Raw genomic sequence first — 27,944 nt, forward strand, 5'->3', positions numbered from 1 at the left:
TCCTCGTCTATTTTTACAGTATAAAAACACAAAATGGATGTTAAGGATAGACAACTGAGTATTTTAGAAGACATACCAGAGGATATGATTGATGAAATCTTGTCCAGAGTTGGTCAGAATTTATCACCACAATTATTTATGACGAAATTAGTGTGTCGTACATTTGAAAAACGTTCAAGGCATGCCTTATTTCATAAAAGGCTTTCCTTTGAGAGATGGGGTATATCACATTGGAGAGATCTTAAGTTACGCCGTGTTTTCTTTAAGGCATTAAGTGCGGGGAGCCCAAATGCAATTTTACACTACGGGTTGAGAGCTTATTTTGACTCCACATATCCCAACATAGGACTTCGTTCTTTAGAAAGAGCTTCCAACATGCAACTTAAAGAAGCATGTTATGCTTACGGGTTAGTGATGTCCGCTTCTCACCAAATTGAGAAAAAGAACATCGGATTGCTACTATTAAACAAAACATTCCCACAAGTGACGGATTCAGTAGTTGGAGTGAGAGACAAGGTTTTTAGATTGTTACGGGGCTGTTGGGCATTACGTAACCCACGTCCTTTTGACGACGTTACAACATGCTGTCTTGCCAATGACCACAACGGTTATTTTCCACAAGACCAAGGATGGGAAATAATACTAGTAAAACCTGAATGCATGACTTGTTTTTGGACCTACGAATTACGTGTCTTTATTACCTTTGTTGGACGACTTGCGCTTAACTAGAATTTGTAGTGACCCGAACTTTTCCATGTTTTTATATATTAAATGAAATTGATATTTACATGATTAAATGTTTCCAACATGTTAATCAATCAAACTTCTTAAGACTTGATTAATTGAAATAGGTTTCATATAGACAATTGACCACCCAAGTTGACCGGCGATTCACGAACGTTAAAACTTGTAAAAACTATATGATGACATATATATGGATATATATATATATATATATATATATATATATATATATATATATATATATATATATATATATATATATATATATATATATATATATAGTTAACATGATATTATGATAAGTAAACATATCATTAAGTATATTAACAATGAACTATATATGTAAAAACAAGACTACTAACTTAATGATTTTGAAACGAGACATATATGTAACGATTATCGTTGTAACGACATTTAATGTATATATATCATATTAAGATATATTAATAGATCATGATATCATGATAATGTAATAATTTAACATCTCATTTGATTTAATAAACAATGGGTTAACAACATTTAACAAGATCGTTAACCTAAAGGTTTCAAAACAACACTTACATGTAACGACTAACGATGACTTAATGACTCAGTTAAAATGTATATACATGTAGTGTTTTAATATGTATTTATACACTTTTGAAAGACTTCAATACACTTATCAAAATACTTCTACTTAACAAAAATGCTTACAATTACATCCTCGTTCAGTTTCATCAACAATTCTACTCGTATGCACCCGTATTCGTACTCGTACAATACACAGCTTTTAGATGTATGTACTATTGGTATATACACTCCAATGATCAGGTCTTAGCAGCCCATTTGAGTCACCTAACACATGTGGGAACCATAATTTGGCAATTAGCATAAAATATCTCATAAAATTACAAAAATATGAGTAATCATTCATGACTTATTTACATGTAAACAAAATTACACATCCTTTATATCTAATCCATATACCAACGACTAAAAACACCTACAAACACTTTCATTCTTCAATTTTCTTCATCTAATTAATCTCTCTCAAGTTCTATCTTCAAGTTCTAAGTGTTCTTCATAAATTCTACAAGTTCTAGTTTCATAAAATCAAGAATACTTCCAAGTTTGCTAGCTTACTTTCAATCTTGTAGAGTGATCATCCAACCTCAAGAAATCTTTATTATTTACAGTAATATATCTTTCTAATACAAGGTAATACTCATATTCAAACTTTCATTCAATTTCTATAACTATAACAATCTTATTTCGAGTGGAAATCTTACTTGAACTTGTTTTCGTGTCATGATTCTGCTTCAAGAACTTTCAAGCCATCCAAGGATCCTTTGAAGCTAGATCCATTTTTCTCATTTCCAGTAGCTTTATCCAGAAAAAATTGAGGTAGTAATGATATTCATAACATCATTCGATTCATACATATAGAGCTATCTTATTCGAAGGTTTAAACTTGTAATCACTAGAACATAGTTTAGTTAATTCTAAACTTGTTCGCAAACAAAAGTTAATCCTTCTAACTTGACTTTTAAAATAAACTAAACACATGTTCTATATCTATATGATATGCTAACTTAATGATTTAAAACCTGAAAACACGAAGAACACTGTAAAACCGGACATACGCCGTCGTAGTAACACCGCGGGCTGTTTTGGGTTAGTTAATTAAAAACTATGATAAACTTTGATTTAAAAGTTGTTCTTCTGGGAAAATGATTTTTATTATGAACATGAAACTATATCCAAAAATCATGGTTAAACTCAAAGTGGAAGTATGTTTTCTAAAATGGTCATCTAGACGTCGTTCTTTCGACTGAAATGACTACCTTTACAAAAATGACTTGTAACTTATATTTCCGACTATAAACCTATAATTTTTCTATTTATATTCATAAAATAGAGTTCAATATGAAACCATAGCAATTTGATTCACTCAAAACGGATTTAAAATGAAGAAGTTATGGGTAAAACAAGATTGGATAATTTTTCTTGTTGTAGCAACGTGAAAATTGGTAACAAATCTATATTAATCATATCCTAGCTAACTTATATTGTATTATACATGTATTCTAATATATTATGTAATCTTGAGATACCATAGACACGTATGCAAATGTTTTGACATATCATATCGACCCATGTGTATATATTATTTGGAACAACCATAGACACTCTATATGCAGTAATGTGGGAGTTAGCTATACAGGGTTGAGGTTGATTCCAAAAATATATATACGTTAAGTTGTGATCTAGCCTGAGATGTGTATACACTGGGTCGTGGATTGATTCAAGATAATATATATAAATTTGTTTCTGTACATCTAACGTTGGACAACTAGTTGTAGGATACTAACGAGGACAGCTGACTTAATAAACTTAAAACATCAAAATGTATTAAAAGTGTTGTAAATATATTTTGAATATACTTTGATATATATGTACATATTTGTTATAAGTTCGTGAATCGACCAGTGGCCAAGTCTTACTTCCCGACGAAGTAAAAATCTGTGAAAGTGAGTTATAGTCCCACTTTTAAAATCTAATATTTCTGGGATGAGAATACATGCAGGTTTTATAAATGATTTACAAAATAGACACAAGTACGTGAAACTACATTTTATGGTTGAATTATCGAAATCGAATATGCCCCTTTTTATTAAGTCTGGTAATCTAAGAATTAGGGAACATACACCTTAATTGACGCGAATCCTAAAGATAGATCTATTGGGCCTAACAAACCCCATCCAAAGTACCGGATGCTTTAGTACTTCGAAATTTATATCATATCCGAAGGGTGTCCCGGAATGATGGGGATATTCTTATATATGCATCTTGTTAATGTCGGTTACCAGGTGTTCACCATATGAATGATTTTTATCTCTATGTATGGGATGTGTATTGAAATATGAAATCTTGTGGTCTATTGTTATGATTTGATATATATAGGTTAAACCTATAACTCACCAATATTTTTGTTGACGTTTAAAGCATGTTTATTCTCAGGTGAATATTAAGAGCTTCCGCTGTTGCATACTAAAATAAGGACAAGATTTGGAGTCCATGTTTGTATGATATTATGTAAAAACTACATTCAAGAAACATATGTCGATGTAATATATTTCTATTGTAAACCATTATGTAATGGTCGTGTGTAAACAGTATATTTTAGATTATCATTATTTGATAATCTACGTAATGCTTTTGAAACCTTTATTGATAAAATAAAGGTTATGGTAGTTTTAAAAATGAATGCAGTCTTTGAAAAACATCTCATATAGAGGTCAAAACCTCGCAACGAAATAAATTAATATGGAATGTTTATAATCAATATGAACGGGACATTTTAGTTGGTATCAGAGCGTTGGTCTTAGAGAACCAGAAAATTTGCATTAGTGTGTCTTATCGAGTTTGTTAGGATGCATTAGTGAGTCTGGACTTCGACCGTGTTTTCTATAAAAATGATTGCTTAATATTTTTGTTGAAAACTATATATTTTTAACATGTGAATATTATGTGATATATTAATCTCTTAACGTGTTTGATATTATGTGATAGATGTCTACCTCTAGAACAAGTCCCATTGACTCACCTAATAATAATGAAGAGTCAAATGTAAATTGGAATGATTCGTGGACTGATTCACAAGTTCCCAAGAGGAACCGGAAGAAGAGTCGAAACCGGAAGAAGAATCGACACCGGAAGAAGAATCGGAACCGGAAGAAGAAATAGAACCAGTGGGGGAAATAATAAAATGGTTAAGTAGAAGAAAATCCTCAACCAACTGACCAAAGTTAATTATGGTCAATGGTGTTTCCGCCAAGGAAGCAAAGTATTGGGAGGATTACCAATTCTCCGATGAATCGGATCCTGACAAGGATTCCGATGATGTTATAGAAATTATCCCAACACAATTTAATAAGGAAAAAGAGAACAATAAGGGAAAGGGCATAAAAATAGAGAAATTTGATTCCAAACACGATGAACTTTATATGTATCGTCAACACCCGTATTTCTTAAGTTGTGACAATAACTCGGGAACCTCTAAACCACCAGGTTTTTCTAAACCAATATGGAAAACGACGGCTCGTATTAGGGGAACATCATATATCCCTAGAAACTTGGCAAAACGAACCAAAACCGAAGAAGAAGAAACGAGCGAGTTGGAATAAGATAGTTGTATTCGTGTGGTGTAATATATGTAATATAGTGTGCTTATGCTTTATGATATATGTAAAAATTGCTTGTATTAATAAGTATTTTTTTATGAATCTAACTCTTGTCTATTTTACAGTATAAAAACACAAAATGGATAGACAACCCAATATTTTAAGAGACCTACCCGGAGACATGATTGATGAAATCTTGTCTAGAGTCGGTCAGAATTCCTCGGCACAACTATTTAAGGCAAGATCAGTTTGTAAGACATTCGAAGAACGTTCCAAGAATGCCTTGATTTATAAAAGGCTTTCGTTCGAAAGATGGGGGATATCACATTGGGAAATCCATAAGTTACGATGTGTTTACTTTGATGCATATATTGCGGGGAACCCAAATGCTATTTTACGCAACGGGTTAAGAAATTATTTTGACTCAATATATCCGAATATAGGACTTCGTGATTTAGAAAAAGCGGCTAACATGCAACATAAAGAAGCATGTTATGCTTACGGGTTAGTAATATTCGCTTCTCACCAAAGTGAGAACAAGAACATCGGAGTCGGTAATTGGGGTAAGAAATGAGGTTTTTAGGTTATTACGAGACTGTTGGTCATTACGTAACCTTCATCCTTTTGACGACGTTACAACACATTGTCTTACTATCGGTCACAACGGTTATGTTCCACAAAACCAAGGATGGGAAGTGGTATTAGTAAAACCAGAATGCATGACTTATTTCTGGATGTATGAATTACGTGTCTTTATTGCCTTTGCTGAACGCCTTATTTATTAACTAGAATTATCTTCGCAACTACTTTGTATCAAAGTTTAATGTGCTATATTTCATGCTATATGTAAAAAAAAGCGGTATTGTAAGTTTGCAAGTTATTGTATAAAGGTTTGAATATGATTTTTTTTTTTTTTGTGATTAGTTTTTCATATAGAATTGTAGTAGTTGAAATGGTTTGTTAGCTACTAAGTATGAACTTAACGGGTAGGTACTACCCGAATTAAAGAGTATAAAACGCTAATATGAAGAAAGAGCTTTTATAAATAAGTTCATATTACGCTATGAAATACTATTGACTACTCTTGATATTCTATATGATTAACTCGTTTCATTTGACTATTTTGAAGGAAATGGCACCGACTACTCGACACACCATGAATATGAGCGAAGAGGAATTTCGTGCTTTTCTTGCTTCAAACATAGCTGCAGTACAGGCTGCGCTACATACCAACAATAACTCCGAATCTAGCAATGCAGCTAACGGCGCAAGAAATCATGTAGGATGCACCTACAAAGAATTCACTGCCTGCAAACCTTTGGAATTTGATGGAACCGAAGGACCGATCGGATTGAAACGGACCGAGAAGGTCGAATTGGTGTTTGCCATAAGTAAGTGTACTGAAGAGGACAAAGTGAAGTACGTTCAAGAGCAACTGGGACAAGATGATGCTTACGCACTACCGTGGTCAGCATTCAAGCACTTGATGAACGAGAAGTACCGTCCCAGAACCGAGGTCAATAAGCTCAAGACAGAACTTAGAGGGTTACGAATCCAAGGATTTGATATTACCACATACGAAAGACGATTCACAGAATTGTGCCTATTGTGTCCGAGAGCGTTCGAAGATAAGGAAGAGAATATCGACGCATTTGTGAAAGGATTACCGGAAAGAATCCAAGAAGATATAAGTTCACACGAGCCCGCCTCCATACAACAGGCATGTAGAATGGCTCACAAACTAGTGAACCAGATTGAGGAAAGAATTAAAGAACATGCGGCTGAAGAGGCTAATGTGAAGCAAGTCAAAAGAAAGTGGGAGGAAAACGGTGATAAGAATCACCAATACAACAACAACAGCAATTACAACAATAATCGCAACAACTATCCCAACAATCGCAACATCAATCGCAACTACAACAAACGGCCCAACAACAACAACAACAGCAACTACAACAATCATCCCAACAACAATAACAACCGCAACAACAACAACAACAACAACAATTAGAAGTAGCTACGCCAAAGGTGTGAAAAGTATCACTCAGGGTTCTGCACTAAATTTTGTAACAAGTGTAAAAGAAATGGTCATAGCGCGGTGATGTGTGAGGTCTACGGACCAGGGGTTAACAGAACGAAAGGAACAAATGGTGTCGGAACGAGTAATGGCGGAGCAAGTAGTGTCGGAGCAAGTTATGCCAATGTAGTGTGTTATAAATGTGGAAAACCGGGCCACATTATTAGAAATTTCCCGAAACAGGAGAACACGAATGGACAAGGTCGTGGAAGAGTTTTCAATATTAATGCGGCAGAGGCACAGGAAGACCCGGAGCTTGTTACGGGTACGTTTCTTATTGACAATAAATCTGCTTACGTTTTATTTGATTCAGGTGCGGATAGAAGCTATATGAGTAGAGATTTTTGTGCTAAATTAAGTTGTCCATTGACGCCGTTGGATAGTAAATTTTTACTCGAATTAGCAAACGGTAAATTAATTTCAGCAGATTATATATGCCGGAATCGAGAAATTAAACTGGGTAGGGAAATATTTAAGATTGATTTGATACCCGTAGAGTTAGGGAGTTTTGATGTAATAGTTGGCATGGACTGGCTGAAGAAGGTGAAAGCAGAGATCGTATGTTATAAAAATGCAATTCGCGTTGTACGAGAAGAAGGAGAACCCTTAATGGTGTACGGAGAAAAGGGCAACACGAAGCTACATCTTATTAGTAATTTAACGGCACAAAAACTAATAAGAAAAGGTTGCTATGCTGTTCTAGCAACGTCGAGAAAGTACAAACTAAAGAAAAGAGCATCAATGATGTTCCCGTCGCAAAAGAATTTCCTGATGTATTTCCGAAAGAATTACCGGGACTACCTCCACATCGATCTGTTGAATTTCAAATAGATCTTGTACCAGGAGCTGCACCGATAGCTCGCGCTCCTTATAGACTCGCATCCAGCGAGATGAAAGAACTGCAAAGCCAACTGCAAGAACTATTAGAACGTAGTTTCATTCGACCAAGCACATCACCATGGGGAGCTCCTGTTTTGTTTGTCAAGAAGAAGGATGGTACATTTAGGTTGTGTATTGACTACAGAGAGTTGAACAAACTTACCATCAAAAACCGTTATCCACTGCCGAGAATTGACGACTTATTTGATCAACTACAAGGCTCGTCAGTTTATTCGAAGATCGATTTACGTTCTGGATATCATCAAATGCGAGTAAAGGAGGATGATATTCCAAAAACTACTTTTAGGACGCGTTATGGTCATTACGAGTTTATGGTTATGCCGTTTGGATTGACTAACGCACCAGCAGTGTTCATGGACCTTATGAACCGAGTGTATGGGCCATATCTTGACAATTTTGTATTGTTTTCATCGATGACATACTTATTTACTCAAAGAATGATCAAGAGCACGAAGAACATTTGAGAAAAGTGCTAGAAGTATTGAGGAAAGAAAAACTGTACGCTAAGTTTTCAAAGTGTACATTTTGGTTGGAAGAAGTTCAATTCCTCGGTCACATAGTGAACAAAGAAGGTATCCAGGTGGACCCGGCAAAGATCGAAACCGTTGAAAAGTAAGAAACCCCAAAAACTCTGAAGTATATACGTCAATTTTTAGGATTGGCTGGTTACTACAGAAGATTCTTCCAAGATTTCTCCAAAATAGAAAAACCCTTGACTGCATTTACGCATAAAGGGAAGAAATTTGAATGGAAGGATGAACAAGAGAAGGCGTTTCAATTATTGAAGAAAAAGCTAAATACGGCACCTATATTGTCATTGCCTGAAGGGAATGATGATTTGGTGATTTATTGTGACGCATCAAAGCAAGGCCTCGGTTGTGTATTAATGCAACGGACGAAGGTGATTGCTTATGCGTCTAGACAATTGAAGATTCACGAGGAAAATTATACGAAGCATGATTTGGAATTAGGCGCGGTTGTTTTTGCATTAAAGACTTGGAGGCACTACTTATATGGGGTCAAAAGTATTATATATACCGACTACAAAAGTCTTCAACACATATTTAATCAGAAACAACTGAATATGAGGCAGCGTAGGTGGATTGAATTGTTGAATGATTACAACTTTGAGATTTGTTACCATCCGGGTAAGGCAAATGTGGTAGCCGACGCCTTGAGCAGAAAGGACAGAGAACCTATTCGAGTAAAATCTATGAATATAATGATTCACACTACCCTTACTACTCAAATAAAGGAGGCGCAACAAGGAGTTTTAAAAGAGGGAAATTTAAAGGATGAAATACCCAAAGGATCGGAGAAGCATCGTAATATTCGGGAAGACGGAACCCGGTATAGGGCTGAAAGAATTTGTGTACCAAAATTTGGAGATATGAGAGAAATGGTACTTAGAGAAGATCATAAAACCAGATACTCAATACATCCTGGAACGGGGAAGATGTACAAGGATCTTAAGAAACATTTTTGGTGGGCAGGTATGAAAGCCGATATTGCTAAATATGTAGGAGAATGTTTGATGTGTTCTAAGGTCAACGCTGAACATCAGAAACCATCAGGTCTACTACAACAACCTGAAATCCCGGAATGGAAATGGGAAAATATTACCATGGATTTCATTACTAAATTGCCAAGGACTGCAAGTGGTTATGATACTATTTGAGTAATAGTTGATCGTCTCACCAAGTCAGCACACTTTCTGCCAATAAGAGAAGATGACAAGATGGAGAAGTTAGCACGACTGTATTTGAAGGAAGTTGTCTCCATACATGGAATACCAATCTCTATTATCTCTGATAGGGATGGCAGATTTATTTCAAGATTCTGGCAGACATTACAGCAAGCATTAGGAACTCGTCTAGACATGAGTACTGCCTATCATCCACAAACTAATGGGAAGAGCGAAAGGACGATACAAACGCTTGAAGACATGCTACGAGCATGTGTTATTGATTTCAAAAACAGTTGGGATCGACATCTACCGTTAGCAGAATTTTCCTACAACAACAGCTATTATTCAAGCATTGAGATGGCGCCGTTTGAAGCACTTTATGGTAGAAAGTGCAGGTCTCCAATTTGTTGGAGTGAAGTGGGGGATAGATAGATTACGGGTCCAGAGATAATACAAGAAACTACCGAGAAGATCATCCAAATTCAACAACGGTTGAAAATCACCCAAAGTCGACAAAAGAGCTACGCCGACATTAAAAGAAAAGACATAGAATTTGAAATTGGAGAAATGGTCATGCTTAAGGTTGCACCTTGGAAAGGTGTTGTTCGATTTGGTAAACGGGGGAAATTAAATCCAAGGTATATTGGACCATTCAAGATTATTGATCGTGTCGGACCAGTAGCTTACCGACTTGAGTTACCTCAACAACTTGCGAATGTACATAACACTTTCCACGTCTCGAATTTGAAGAACTGTTTTGCTAAAGAAGATCTCACTATTCCGTTGGACAAAATCCAAATCAATGAAAAACTTCAATTCATTGAAGAACCCGTCGAAATAATGGATCTTGAGGTTAAGAGACTTAAACAAAACAAGATACCGATTGTTAAGGTTCGATGGAATGCTCATAGAGGACCCGAGTTCACCTGGGAGCATGAAGATCAGATGAAGAAGAAATACCCGCATCTATTTCCAGAAGATTCGTCAACACTTTCAACAGCTTAAAATTTCGGGACGAAATTTATTTAACGGGTAGGTACTGTAGTGACCCGAACTTTTCCATGTTTTTATATATTAAATGAAATTGATATTTACATGATTAAATGTTTCCAACATGTTAAGCAATCAAACTTATTAAGACTTGATTAATTGAAATAGGTTTCATATAGACAATTGACCACCCAAGTTGACCGGCAATTCACGAACGTTAAAGCTTGTAAAAACTATATGATGACATATATATGGATATATATATAGTTAACATGATATTATGATAAGTAAATATATCATTAAGTATATTAACAATGAACTACATATGTAAAAACAAGACTACTAACTTAATGATTTTGAAACGAGACATATATGTAACGATTATCGTTGTAACGACATTTAATGTATATATATATCATATTAAGATATATTAATACATCATGATATCATGATAATGTAATAATTTAACATCTCATTTGATTTAATAAACAATGGGTTAACAACATTTAACAAGATCGTTAACCTAAAGGTTTCAAAACAACACTTACATCTAACGACTAACGATGACTTAACGACTCAGTTAAAATGTATATACATGTAGTGTTTTAATATGTATTCATACACTTTTTAAAGACTTCAAGACACTTATCAAAATACTTCTACTTAACAAAAATGCTTACAATTACATCCTCGTTCAGTTTCATCAATAATTCTACTCGTATGCACCCGTATTCGTACTCGTACAATACACAGCTTTTAGATGTATGTATTATTGGTATATACACTCAAATGATCAGGTCTTAGCATTCTGTTCAAGTCATCTAACACATGTGGGAACCATCATTTGGCAACTAGCATGAAATATCTCATAAAATTACAAAAATATGAGTAATCATTCATGACTTATTTACATGTAAACAAAATTACACATCCTTTATATCTAATCCATATACCAACAACCAAAAACACCTAAAAACACTTTCATTCTTCAATTTTATTCATCTAATTAATCTCTCTCAAGTTCTATCTTCAAGGTCTAAGTGTTCTTCATAAATTCTACAAGTTCTAGTTTCATAAAATCAAGAATACTTCCAAGTTTGCTAGCTTACTTCCAATCTTGTAGAGTGATCATCCAACCTCAAGAAATCTTTATTATTTACAGTAAGATATCTTTCTAATACAAGGTAATACTCATATTCAAACTTTGATTCAATTTCTATAACTATAACAATCTTATTTCGAGTGGAAATCTTACTTGAACTTGTTTTCGTGTCATGATTCTGTTTCAAGAACTTTCAAGCCATCCAAGGATCCTTTGAATCTAGATCCATTTTTCTCATTTCCAGTAACTTTATCCAGAAAACTTGAGGTAGTAATGATGTTCATAACATCATTCGATTCATACATATAAAGCTATCTTATTCGAAGGTTTAAATTTGTAATCACTAGAACATAGTTTAGTTAATTCTAAACTTGTTCGCAAACAAAGGTTAATCCTTCTAACTTGACTTTTAAAATCAACTAAACACATGTTCTATATCTATATGATATGCTAACTTAATGATTTAAAACCTGGAAACACGAAGAACACTGTAAAACCGGACATACGCCGTCGTAGTAACACCGCGGGCTGTTTTGGGTTAGTTAATTAAAAACTATGATAAACTTTGATTTAAAAGTTGTTCTTCTGGGAAAATGATTTTTCTTATGAACATAAACTATATCCAAAAATCATGGTTAAACTCAAAGTGGAAGTATGTTTTGTAAAATGGTCATCTAGACGTCGTTCTTTTGACTGAAATGACTACCTTTACAAAAATGACTTGTAACTTATATTTCCGACTCTAAAACTATACTTTTTCTATTTAGATTCATAAAATAGAGTTCAATATGAAACCATAGCAATTTGATTCACTCAAAACGGATTTAAAATGAAGAAGTTATGGTAAAACAAGATTGGATAATTTTTCTTGTTGTAGCAACGTGAAAATTGGTAACAAATCTATATTAATCATATCCTAGCTAACTTATATTGTATTATACATGTATTCTAATATATTATGTAATCTTGGGATACCATAGACACGTATGCAAATGTTTTGACATATCATATCGACCCATGTGTATATATTATTTGGAACAACCATAGACACTCTATATGCAGTAATGTGGGAGTTAGCTATACAGGGTTGAGGTTGATTCCAAAAATATATATACTTTGAGTTGTGATCTAGCCTGAGATGTGTATACACTGGGTCGTGGATTGATTCAAGATAATATATATCAATTTGTTTCTGTACATCTAACGTTGGACAACTAGTTGTAGGTTACTAACGAGGACAGCTGACTTAATAAACTTAAAACATCAAAATGTATTCAAAGTGTTGTTAATATATTTTGAATATACTTTGATATATATGTACATATTTGTTATAGGTTCGTGAATCGACCAGTGGCCAAGTCTTACTTCCCGACGAAGTAAAAATCTGTGAAAGTGAGTTATAATCCCACTTTTAAAATCTAATATTTTTGGGATGAGAATACATGCGGGTTTTATAAATGATTTACAAAATAGACACAAATACGTGAAACTACATTCTATAGTTGAATTATCGAAATCGAATATGCCCCTTTTTATTAAGTCTGGTAATCTAAGAATTAGGGAACAGACACCCTAATTGAGGCGAATCCTAAAGATAGATCTATTGGGCCTAACAAACCCCATCCAAAGTACCGGATGCTTTAGTACTTCGAAATTTATATCATATCCGAAGGGTGTCCCGGAATGATGAGGATATTCTTATATATGCATCTTGTTAATGTCGGTTACCAGGTGTTCACCATATGAATGATTTTTATCTCTATGTATGGGATGCATATTGAAATATGAAATCTTGTGGTCTATTGTTACGATTTGATATATATAGGTTAAACCTATAACTCACCAACATTTTTGTTGACGTTTAAAGCATGTTTATTCTCAGGTGAATATTAAGAGCTTCCGCTGTTGCATACTAAAATAAGGACAAGATTTGGACTCCATGTTTGTATGATCTTATGTAAAAACTGCATTCAAGAAACATATGTCGATGTAATATATTTCTATTTAAAACCATTATGTAATGGTCGTGTGTAAACAGTATATTTTAGATTATCATTATTTGATAATCTACGTAATGCTTTTGAAACCTTTATTGATAAAATAAAGGTTATGGTTGTTTTAAAAATGAATGCAGTCTTTGAAAAACGTCTCATATAGAGGTCAAAACCTCGCAACGAAATCAATTAATATGGAACGTTTATAATCAATATGAACGGGACATTTCAGAATTGACTTCACAACTGCCTTGTATCAAAGTTATTGTATGCTATATTTCATGCTATATGTAAAATAACTGTATTGTAAGTTTGTAAAATATTGTATAAAAGTTTGAACGCGAAATATTATTTGTATTTAGTTTTTCATATAGAATCGTAGTAGTTGAATTGTATAGTAGCTACTAAGTATGAACTTAACGGGTAGGTACTACCCGAATTAAAACTATAAAACGTTAATATGAAGAAAAAGCTTTTATAAATAATTTCATATTATGCTACGAAATACTATTGACTACTCTTAAATTCTATATGATTAACTCAATTCTTTTGGCTATTTTTGAAGGAAATGGTACCGACGACTCGTCAGAACTTGAACATGAGTGAGGAAGACTTCCGTATTTTCCTTGCTGCGAACATAGCCGCAGTGCAGGCCGCAATGCAAAATAACAACAATAAGTCTAGTTCTAGCAGTGGAACTAATTCCCCAAGAGATCGTGTAGGATGCTCCTACAAAGAATTCACTGCCTGTAAACCTTTGGAATTCGATGGAACCGAGGGTCCAATGGGATTAAAACGGTGGACCGAAAAGGTTGAATCGGTGTTTACCATAAGTAAATGTACTGAAGAAGACAGAGTAAAGTACGCTACGCATACCTTCACAGGTACTGCGTTAACATGGTGGAACACCTATCTCGAGCAGGTGAGATAAGATGATGCTTACGCACTACCGTGGTCAGCATTCAAGCACTTGATGAACGAGCAGTACCGTCCCAGAAACGAGGTCAATAAGCTCAAGGTAGAGCTTAGAGGATTACGAACGCAAGGTTTTGAAATTACCACGTACGAACAACAATTCAAAGAGTTGTGCCTTTTGTGTCCAAGAGCGTTCGAAGATGAAGAGGAGAAGATTGACGCATTTGTAAAAGGGTTACCAGAAAGGATTCAAGAAGATGTGAGTTCACACGAGCCCGCCTCTATACAAAAGGCAAGTCGAATGGCTCACAAACTCATAAATCAGATTGAGGGAAGGATTAAAGAACTGGCAGCCGAAGAGGCCAACACGAAACAAATCAAGAGAAAGTGGGAAGAAAACAGTGACAAGAGTCACCAACACAACAACATTAACTATCGCTTCAACATTTAACACCACAATTACAACCACAACCGCACCATTTTCCGCAACAACAAATGCAACAAAAACCATCCCAACAACAACAACTACAACAATCGTCCCAACAACAATACCAACCGCAACAACAATAATCCCAACAACAATCTCAATAACAATATTGGTAATCTAAATCAGAAAATTCCGTGCCTAAGGTATGAAGGGTACCATCCAACTACTTTTTGTTCGGCATCATGCATCAAATGTAATAGAAAGGGTCACGATGCAACGAAGTGCGAAGTTTATGGACCAGTGGGTAAAGGAACAAGTAATGCCCACATTATTTGTTATGGATGCGGGAAGAAGGGCCACTACAAAACTACGTGCCCAAACCAGGGAAACAATAATGGACAAAGCCGTGAAAGAGTTTTTAACATTAATACAGAAGAAGCGCGGGAAGACCCGGAGCTTGTTACAGGTACGTTTCTTATCGATGAAAAACCTGCTTATGTTTTATTTGATTCGGGTGCGGATAGAAGCCATATGAGTAGAGATTTTTGTGCTAAATTAAGTGGTCCATTGACGCCGATGAATAATAAATTTTTACTCGAATTAGCAAATGGTAAATTAATTTCAGCAGATAAAATATGTCGGAATCGAGAAATTAAACTGGTTAGCAAAACGTTTAAGATTGACTTGATACCAGTAGAGTTAGGGAGTTTTGATGTGATAATTGGCATGGACTGGTTGAAAAATTAGAGGGCAGAGATCGTATGTTACAAAAATGCAATTCACATTGTACGAGAAGAAGGAAAACCCTTAATGGTGTACGGAGAAAAGCGCAACGCGAAGCTACATCTTATTAGTAATTTGAAGCCGCAAAAGCTGATAAGAAAGGGTTGCTATGCTGTTCTAGCACACGTCGAGAAAGTACAAACTGAAGAAAAGAGCATCAATGATGTTCCCGTCGCAAAAGAATTTCCCGATGTATTTCTGAAAGAATTATCGGGACTACCTCCACACCGATCTGTCGAATTTCAAATAGATCTTGTACCGGGAGCTGCACCAATAGCCCGTGCTCCATACAGACTCGCACCTAGCAAAATGAAGGAACTCCAAAGCCATTTACAAGAACTTTTAGAGCGTGGTTTCATTCCACCAAGCACATCACCATGGGGAGCTCTTTTTTATTTGTCAAAAAGAAGGATGGTACATTCAGGTTGTGTATCAACTACCGAGAGTTGAACAAACTTACCATTAAGAACCGTTACCCACGACCGAGAATCGACGACTTATTTGATCAACTACAAGGCTCGTCAGTTTATTCGAAGATTGACTTACGTTCTGGGTACCATCAAATGCGGGTGAAGGAGGATGATATTCCGAAGACTGCTTTCAGAACGCGTTACGGTCATTATGAATTTATGGTTATGCAGTTTGGGTTGACTAACGCACCAGCTATGTTCATGGACCTCGTGAATCGAGTGTGTGGACCATACCTTGACAAGTTTATCATTGTATTCATCGATGACATACTTATTTACTTAAAGAATGATCAAGAGCATGAAGAACATTTGAGAAAAGTGCTAGAGTTGTTGAGGAAAGAAAAATTGTACGCTAAGTTTTCAAAGTGTTCATTTTGGTTGGAAGAAGTTCAATTCCACGGTCACATAGTGAACAAAGAAGGTATTCAAGTGGATCCGGCAAAGATTGAAACCGTTGAAAAGTGGGAAACCCCGAAAACTCCGAAGCATATACGCTAATTTTTAGGACTGGCTGGTTACTACAGAAGGTTCATCCAAGATTTTTCCAAAATAGCGAAACCCTTGACTGCATTAACGCATAAATGGAAGAAATTTGAATGGAAGGATAAGCGGGAGAAGGCATTTCAATTATTGAAGAAAAAGTTAACTACGGCACCTATATTGTCATTTCCTAAAGGGAATGATGATTTTGTGATATATTGTGAAGCCTCAAAGCAAGGCCTCGATTGTGTATTAATGCAACGAACGAAGGTAATTGCTTATGCGTCCAGACAATTGAAGATTCAAGAGCAAAATTATACGACTCATGATTTGGAATTGGGCGCTGTTGTTTTTGCATTAAAGACTTGTAGGCACTACTTATATGGAGTCAAAAGTATTATATATACCGATCACAAAAGTCTCCAACACATATTTAATCAGAAACAACTAAACATGAGGCAGGGTAGGTGGATTGAATTGTTAAATGATTACGACTTTGAGATTCGTTACCACCCGGGGAAGGCGAATGTGATAGCCGACGCTTTGAGTAGAAACGAAAGAGCACCTATGCAGGTAAAAGCTATGAATATAATTATTCGTACTAACCTTACTACTCAAATAAAGGAGGCGCAGCAGGGAGTTTTAAAAGAAGGAAATTTGAAGAATGAAATACCTAAAGGATCGGAAAAACATCTTAATATTCAGGAAGACTGAACCCGATATAGGGCTGAAAGAATTTGGGTACCAAAGTTTGGAGATGTGAGAGAAATGGTACTTAAGGAAGCACATAAAACCAGATATTCAATACATCTCGGAGCGGGAAAGATGTACAAAGATCTCAAGAAACACTTTTGGTGGCCGGGTATGAAAGCCGATATTGCTAAATACGTAGAAGAATGTTTGACGTGTTCTAAGGTCAAAGCTGAACATCAGAAACTATCAGGTCTACTTCAACAACCTGAAATCCCGGAATGGAAATGGGAAAACATTACCATGGATTTCATTACTAAATTGCCAAGAACTGCAAGTGGTTATGATACTATTTGGGTAATAGTCGATCGTCTCACCAAGTCAGCACACTTTCTGCCAATGAGAGAAGATGATAAAATGGAGAAGTTGGCGTGATTATATTTGAAGGAAGTTGCCTCCAGACATGGAATACCAATCTCTATTATCTCTGATAGGGATGGCAGATTTGTTTCAAGGTTTTGGCAGACATTACAGCAAGCATTGGGAACTCATCTAGATATGAGTACTGCATATCATCCACAAACTGATGGACAGAGCGAAAGTACGATATAAACGCTTGAAGACATGCTACGAGCATGTGTTATTGATTTTGGAAACAGTTGAGATCGACATCCACCGTTAGCAGAGTTTTCCTACAACAACAGTTACCACTTGAGTATTGAGATGGCACCGTTTGAGGCACTTTATGGTAGAAAGTGCAGATCTCTGATTTGTTGGAGTGAAGTGGGGGATAGACAAATTAAGGGTCCAGAGATAATCCAAGAAACTACCGAGAAAATCATCCAAATTCAAAAACGATTGAAAATCGCCCAAAGTCGACAAAAGAGCTACGCAGAGATTAAAAGAAAAGATATAGAATTTGAAATTGGAGAGATGGTCATGCTTAAGGTTTCACCTTGGAAAGGCGTTGTTCGATTTGGTAAACGGGGGAAATTAAATCCAAGATATATTGGACCATTCAAGATTATTGATCGTGTCGGACCAATAGCTTACCGACTTGATCTACCTCAACAACTCGCTGAGGTACATAACACTTTTCATGTCTTGAATCTGAAGAAATATTTTGCTAAAGAAGATCTCACCATTCTGTTAGACGAAATCCAAATCAATGAAAAACTTCAATTCATTGAAGAACTCATCGAAATAATGGATCGTGAGGTTAAAAGACTTAAGTAAAATAAAATACCAATTGTTAAGGTTCGATGGAATGCTCGTAGAGGACCAGAGTTCTCCTGGGAATGTGAAGATCAGATGAAGCTGAAATACCCTCACCTATTTCCAGAAGATGCGTCAACACCTTCTACAGCTTAAAATTTTGGGACGAAATTTATTTAACGGGTAGGTACTGTTGTGACCCGAACTTTTCCATGTCTATATATTAATTGAAAACTCTATTTGCATGATTAAATGTTTCCAACATGTTAAGCAATCAAACTTGTTAAGACTTGATTATTTGAAATGAGTTTCATGTAGACAATTGACCCCCAAGTTGACCATCGATTCACGAACGTTAAAAGGTTGTAAAAACTACATGTTGATATATATATATATATATATATACATATATATATATATATATATATATATATATATATATATATATATATATATATATATATATATATATATATATATATATATATATATATATATATATATATATATATATATATATATATATATATATATATATATATATATATATATATATATATATATATATAGTTAACATGAGATTTTGATAAGTAAGTATCTCACTAAGTATATTAACAATGAGTTATATACATAAAAATGAGACTATTGAATTAAGAAACTCAAAACGATATATATAACGATTTTTGTTATAACAACGTCTTACTAAATACATATGAATCATATTAAGATATTGATATATATATGTTTAACATGATGAAATGATAATTATATATATCATTATGTATGTTAACAATGAACTACATATGTAAAACAAGACTACTAACTTAAGAATTTCGAAACGAGGCATATATTTAACGATTATCGTTGTAACGACATTTTTAATGTATATATATATATATCATATTAAGATATATTCATAAATCATAATATCATGATAATGTAATAATTTAACATCTCATTAGATATAATAACAATGGGTTAACAACATTAAATGAGATCGTTAACTTAAAGGTTTCAAAACAACACTTACATGTAACGACTAACGATGACTTAACGACTCAGTTAAATTGTATATACATGTAGTATATTAAGAAGTATTAGTACACTTTTGAAAGACTTCAAGACACATATCAAAGTACTTCTACTTAACAAAAATGCTTATAGTTGCATTTTCATTCATTTTCATCAACAATTCTACTCGTATGCAACCGTTTTTGTACTCGTACAATACCCAACTCCTAGACGTATATACTATTGGTATATATACATAATAATCCAGCTCTTAGCAGCCTTAGATAATCAACAAACATGTGGAACCAACAATTAGATAACTAGCATGACTTATGAGCAAGGAAACAAAAACAAGAACTCCTTTTAACCCCACTCACCCTTCACCACTCACCACCCACTCCATTTCACTTCCAATTCCCTTTCTAATTCTCTCTAAACACACACACTCTAACGAATGAAAAATCCAGTAAACTAATCATCATCTTCATCAAATATTACTTTAAGAATCAATCTATAATCATCATAGGAAAAACACTTCAAGAACACTTCAAAAATCCTTTCAAGTTTGCCAGTTTACTTCCAATCTTGCAAATCCATTTCAAGTGATCATCCAATCTCAAGAAATCTTTGTTATTTACAGTAGGTTATCTTTCTAAATCAAGAAAATACTCATATTCAAACTTTGATTCGATTTCTATAACTATAAACTATCTTAATTCGCGTAATTATCTTACTTGAAATTATTTTCGTGTCATGATTCTGCTTCAAGAACTTCCATGCAATCAAAGATCCATTCAAGCTCAAGATTATTTTTGCCATTTCCAGTAGGTTTACCTACTATATTTGAGGTAGTAATGATGTTCATAACATCATTCAACTCATAAATATATAACTATCTTATTCGAAGATTTGAACATGTAATCACTAGAACATAGTTTAGTTAATTCTAAACTTATTCGCAAACAAAGTTAATCCTTCTAACTTAAATTTTAAAATCAACTAAACACATGTTCTATATCTTTATGATATGCTAACTTAATGATTTAAAACCTGGAAACATGAAAAACACCGTAAAACTGGACATACGCCGTTGTAGTGAAACCGGGGGCTGTTTTGGGTTAGATAATTAAAAACTATGATAAACTTTGAATTAAAAGTTTTCCTTCTGGGAAAATGATTTTTCTTATGAACATGAAACTATATCCAAAAATCATGGCTAAATTCAAAGTGGAAGTATGTTTTTCAAAATGGTCATCAAGACGTCGTTCTTTCGACTGAAATGACTACCTCTTATAAAAATGACTTGTAACCTGTATTTCCGACTGTAAACTTATACTTTTTATGTTTAGTTTCATAAATTTCAGTTCATTATGAAACAATAGCAACTTCAATCGCTCAAAACGGATTTAAAATGAAGAAGTTACGGGTAAAATAAAATTGGATATTTTTGCTTGTTGTAGTTACGTAAAATTTGTAACAAATCTATTCTAACCATAACTTAATTAACTTATATTGTATTATACATTTACTCTAACATATTATGTAATCTTGATAGACCATAGACACGTATACAATGTTTTGACATATCATATCGACGTCATTTATATATATTATTTGGAACAACCATAGACACTCTATATGCTGTAATGCTAGAGTTCACTATACAGGGTTGATGTTGATTCCAAAATATATATACTTTGAGTTGTGATCTAACCTGAGACTTGTATACACTGGGTCGTGGATTGATTCGAGATAATATATATTGATTTATTTCTGTACTATTAGCTATGGACAATTAGTTGTAGATTACTAACGATGGACTGCAAACTTATAACGACCCGTCCTAATCCATCTGGACGAATACATTACATTTGGTTGCATCGCGAGGTACTTGACCTCTATATGATACATTTTACAAACATTGTATTTGTTTTTAAAAGTCAAACTTTCATTTCATCGAAAGTTGACGGCATGCATACCATTTCATAATATATTTAACTGTAATTGACTTATTAATAATCTTGATGAACTCAACGACTTGAATGCAACATCTTTTGAAATATGTCATGAATGACTCCAAGTAATATCTCTAAAATGAGCAAATGCACATCGGAAGATTTCCTTCATACCTGAGAATAAACATGCTTTAAAGTGTCAACCAAAAGGTTGGTGAGTTCATTAGTTTAACATAAATAATCATTTCCATTAATTTAATAGACCACAAGATTTTCATTTTCATTTCTCATAAATATACGTCCCATGCATAGAGACAAAAATCATTCATATGGATTGAACACCTGGTAACCGACATTAACAAGATGCATATAAGAATATCCCCTATCATTCCGGGACATCCATCAGACATGATAAAACAACATCGAAGTACTAAAGCATCTGGTACTTTGGATGGGGTTTGTTAGGCCCAATAGATCTATCTTTAGGATTCACGTCAATTAGTAGATCGGTTTACTAATTCTTAGGCTACCATGCAAAAGGGGCATATTCGGCTTCGATCATTCAACCATATAATGTAGTTTTGATTACTTGTGTCTATTTCGTAAAACATTTATAAAAGCGCATGTATTCTCAGTCCCAAAAATATATATTGCAAAAGCATTTAAAAAGGGCGTAATGAAACTCACTATATTGTATTTTGTAGTAAAAATACATATGACGATATTGAACAATGCAGAGTTGGCCTCGGATTCACGAACCTATATCATTTATATATATATATATATATATATATATATATATATATATATATATATAAATATATATATATATATTAATACACATAATTGTAATCGAACAAGTATATATATTGTTATTGTTGATGTAATTTATATATAGTAGATTAATAAGTTTCATTATTTATATAAGTTCCTTTTATATATAGATATAGTTAAGTTATGTGTATTAATATATATCTATATATAAAAAATTTTATGCTTATAACTTTAATAACGTCATTAAAACTCTTATTTTCTTAATCGTAATTATTTTAATATTAATGATGTAGATAATACTGATAACGATAAATATGATAGTTTTAGTAAAAATAGTACTTTTAATAATAATAGTAATTTTTAATAGTTTTAATAGAAATTTTTAGTAATCATACAGTATTACTAATATTAATGTTTAACTGGTAAGTTTATTAACGATACTTTGTAATATTAATAATAATAATGATAATAATAATAATAATAATACCTATGTTAATGATACTAATAATTTATGAAATGATGCAAGTACTTATATTAATGATATAGTTTGTATTATTTTCATGGTAATAATAATAATAATCGTAGTCATAGTGTTCATGGAAGTTCCTTTATTAATAATACTAAAAATTCTAAAATTTTACTAAAAATACTTATTCTTTTAATAATAACCAAGTTAATAATAATGATAATAATAACATTGAATAATAACACTAGTAATTCTAATAATAATAACAATAATGATAAGTGTAATAATAATAATAATAATAATAATAATAATAATAATAATAATAATAATAATAATAATAATAATAATAATAATAATAATAATAATAATAATAATAATAATAGAAATGGGAACAGGGTATATACCTTCCTAAATGAAATTTATATATATTAAATGAAATTTATATTTATATAATTAAGTGTTTCCAACATGTTAAGCAATCAAACTTGTTAAGATTTGATTAATTGAAATAGGTTTTATATAGACAATTGACCACCCAAGTTGACCGGTGATTCACGAACGTTAAAACTTGTAAAAACTATATGATGTCATATATATATATATATATATATATATATATATATATATATAGTTAACATGGTATTATGATAAGTAAACACATCATTAAGTATATTAACAATGAACTACATATGTAAAAACAAGACTACTAACTTAAGGATTTCGAAACGAGGCATATATGTAACGATTATCATTGTAACGACATTTAAATGTATATATATCATATTTAGATATATTAATATATCATAATATCATGATAATATAGTAATTTAACATCTCATTAGATAGAATAAACAATGGGTTAACAACATTAAATGAGATTGTTAACTTAAAGGTTTCAAAACAATACTTACATGTAACGACTAACGATGACTTAACGACTCAGTTAAAATGTATATACATGTAGTGTATTTAGATGTATTAATTTAATTTTTGAAGACTTCAAGACATATATCAAAACACTCATACTTAACGAAAATGGTTACAGTTACATTCCCATTCTTTTTTCATCAAGAATTCTAGTCGTATTCATACCCGTATTATACACAGCTTCTAGATGTACTTACTATGGGTATATATCAATAGGAACTAGTATGGGATTCCACTCTTGATTATGTTATGCATGACTAATCAATTTTAACTTCTACCATGAACTAGTCAACTAATAAGAACTCCTTTTAACCTCATTCACCACTCACCACTTACCACTCATCATTCACTCCATTTCACTTCCAATTCTCTTTCTAATTCTCTCTCAACACACACACACACACTTATGAATGAATTTTTCCAGTAGCTAATCATCATCTTCATCAAAAATTACTTCAAGAATCAAGCTATAATCATCTTAGGAAGAACACTTCAAGAACACTTCGAGAATCCTTTCAAGTTTACTAGTTTACTTCCAAGCTTTCTAATCCATTCCAAGTAATCATCTATGATCAAGAAACCTTTGTTATTTATAGTAGGTTATCTTTATTATTCAAGGTAATATTCATATTCAAACTTTGATTCAATTTCTATAACTATAAACTATCTTAATTCGAGTAAAAATCTTACTTGAACTTGTTTTGTGTCATGATCCTACTTCAAGAACTTTCAAGCCATCCAAGATCCTTTGAAGCTAGATCATTTCTTGTCACTTCCAGTAGGTTTACCTAATAAACTTGCGGTAGTAATGATGTTCATAACATCATTCGATTAATATATATAAAAATATCTTATTCGAAGGTTTAAACTCGTAATCACTAGAACATAGTTTAGTTAATTCTAAACTTGTTCACAAACAAAAGTTAATCCTTCTAACTTGACTTTTAAAATCAACTAAACACATGTTCTATATCTATATGATATGCTAACTTAATGATTTAAAACATGAAAACACGAAAAACACCGTAAAACTGGATATACGCCGTCGTAGTAATACCGCGGGCTGTTTTGGGTTAGTTAATTAAACACTATGTTAAACTTTGATTTAAAAGTTGTTCTTCTGGGAAAATGATTTTTCTTATGAACATGAAACTATATCCAAAAATCATGGTTAAACTCATAGTGGAAGTATATTTTCTAAAATGGTCATCTAGACGTCGTTCTTTCGACTGAAATGACTACCTTTAAAAAAACGACTTGTAACCTATACTTCCGACTATAAACTTATACTTTTTCTGTATATATTCATAAACTTAAGTTCAATATGAAACTATAGCAATTGGATTCACTCAAAACGGATTTAAAACGAAGAAGTTATGGGTAAAACAATATTGGATATTTTTGCTTGTTGTAGCTACGTGAAAATTGGTAACAAATCTATATTAATCATATCCTAGCTAACTCATATTGTATTATACATGTATTATAATATATTATGTAATCTTGGGATAACATAGACACGTATGCAAATGTTTTGACATATCATATCGACCCATGTATATATGTTATTTTGAACAACCATAGACACTCTATATGCAGTAATGTTGGAGTTAGCTATACAGGGTTGAGGTTGATTCCAAATATATATATACTTTGAGTTGTGATCTAGCCTGAGACATGTATACATTGGGTCGTGGATTGATTCAAGATAATATATATTGATTTATTTCTGTACATCTAACTATGGACAACTAGATGTAGGTTACTAACGAGGACAGCTGACTTAATAAACTTAAAACAGTAAAACGTATTAAAAATGTTGTAAATATATTTTGAACATACTTTGATATATATGTACATATTTGTTATAGGTTCTGAATCGACCAGTGGCCAAGTCTTACTTCCCGACGAAGTAAAAATCTGTGAAAGTGAGTTATAGTCCCACTTTTAAAATCTAATATTTTGGGATGAGAATACATGCAACTTTATAAATGTTTTACGAAATAGATACAAGTAAATGAAACTACATTATATGGGTGAATGATCGAAGCCGAATATGCCCCTTTTAGCTTGGTAGCCTAAAAATTTGGGAACAGACCCCCAAATTTACGCGAATCCTAAAGATAGATCTATCGGACCCAACAAGCCCCATTCTGGAATTTGGAATGCTTTAGTACTTTGATTTTATCATGTCTGATGGGTGTCCCGAAATGATGGGGATATTCTATATGCATCTTGTTAATGTCGGTTACCAGGTGTTCACCGTATGAATGATTTTTATCTCTATGTATGAGATGTATTGAAATATGAAATCTTATGGTCTATTATTATGATTTGATAATATATAGGTTAAACCTATAATTCACCAACATTTTTGTTGATGTTTTAAGCATGTTTATTCTCGGGTGATTATTAAGAGCTTCCGCTGTTGCATACTAAAATAAGGACAAGATTTGGAGTCCATGCTTGTATGATATTATGTAAAAACTGCATTCAAGAAACTTATTTTTGATGTAATATATTCTTATTGTAAACCATTATGTAATTGTCATGTGTAAACGGTATATTTTAGATTATCATTATTTGATAATCTACGTAATGCTTTTTAAACCTTTATCGATAAAATAAAGGTTATGGTTGTTTTAAAAATGAATGCAGTCTTTGAAAAACGTCTCATATAGAGGTCAAAACCTCGCGACGAAATCAATTAATATGGAACGTTTATAATCAATATGAACGGGACATTTCATTGTCGCTGATTGTAAACAAAAAAAATTTACTTTTAAATGGTGAACATTTAAGACTTGTAATCACACAAGAAACTAGAAAGGTTGTTAAAAAAAATTAAAAAAAAAATTTCAGAGTGCTCCTGCTGTTCGCAAAAAAAAAAAGAAAAAAAAGAAACACCAAAATCGAGTTTTAGATGTTTTTAGATATCGATTTCTTCATGAAATATTTTCCAAATCACTCACAGAAACTATTGGAATCGTCAATTTAACTTGAATCGAAACGAGTAACACGAATTTGATTGAAGAATAAAGTTTGACTTTCAAAAACCAAAAGTTTGACTTCGAAATTGGAATTCGTTAGAAAGAGTTGGAACTTGAGATTTTACAGAGAGTTTGAGTGAAGGATTCCTAACAAGATTGCATTAATACATTTTGAAATTTCGTTCAAAATCGAAATATGGTTATAAAGTAGCAAGAACAGAGGTACCGGACTTGTGTTCTAAAATTTTTCTGAAAATTCATTAATTAAATAACTGTTATTGATGCTTGTAGTTGGTAATGAAGAAGGAAAGTTAAAATGATTTCTTTTAACAACTAAATTGATCGCTCCTTATACACCATTCGAATATTTAGCTTTTAAAAATCATTCAGGAAGTAAAAATAAAAGGTGAAAGGGACTTGAAGCAGAATTTTGGAAGTATCTGATAATTCTCTACGACTTTTAATCAAATTGGAGACAGGATTGATAATATAAAGTAGGTTGATCGATACCCCTAACAGAATCATACAAGTTCTCCATTTTATATAATTAAACTAATATTAATGATTAATAAATACTACCTCCATCCCACTACAAGTGTCCACTTACTTTTTGAACACAGTTTTAGGAAATTCCACTAACTTCATTCTCAACCAATCAGAAATCTTCTCTCTCCAGAATAACCTCTTCTCATTGGTTGAAACACAAAGTGGACACTTGAAATGGGACATCCCAAAATGGAAATGTGGACACTTGTGGTTGGACGGAGGGAGTATATTAAAATAATAATAATAATAATAATAATAATAATAATAATAATAATAATAATAATAATAATAATAATAATAATAATAATAATAATAATAATAATAATAATAATTATTATTATTATTATTATTATTATTATTATTATATTAATGATAATAATAATAATAATAATAATAATAATAATAATAATAATAATAATGTTACTATTTATCATAAAAATGATAATAATGATATTAATAATAAAGTGTGTTATTTTCTCATAGTTATAACTATAATAATTCTAATGATATTAATAATATTAATAAAAAGATTGATAATAATAAATAATCATAATAACTTAAATTTATAATTTTACTACTAATTATAATGATATAACGAATTAGATGTATCAATATTATACTAATGTTAATATTAATAT

This window comes from Rutidosis leptorrhynchoides, chromosome 10 (genome assembly GCF_046630445.1).
Source record: "Rutidosis leptorrhynchoides isolate AG116_Rl617_1_P2 chromosome 10, CSIRO_AGI_Rlap_v1, whole genome shotgun sequence".
Lineage (NCBI taxonomy): Eukaryota > Viridiplantae > Streptophyta > Magnoliopsida > Asterales > Asteraceae > Rutidosis > Rutidosis leptorrhynchoides.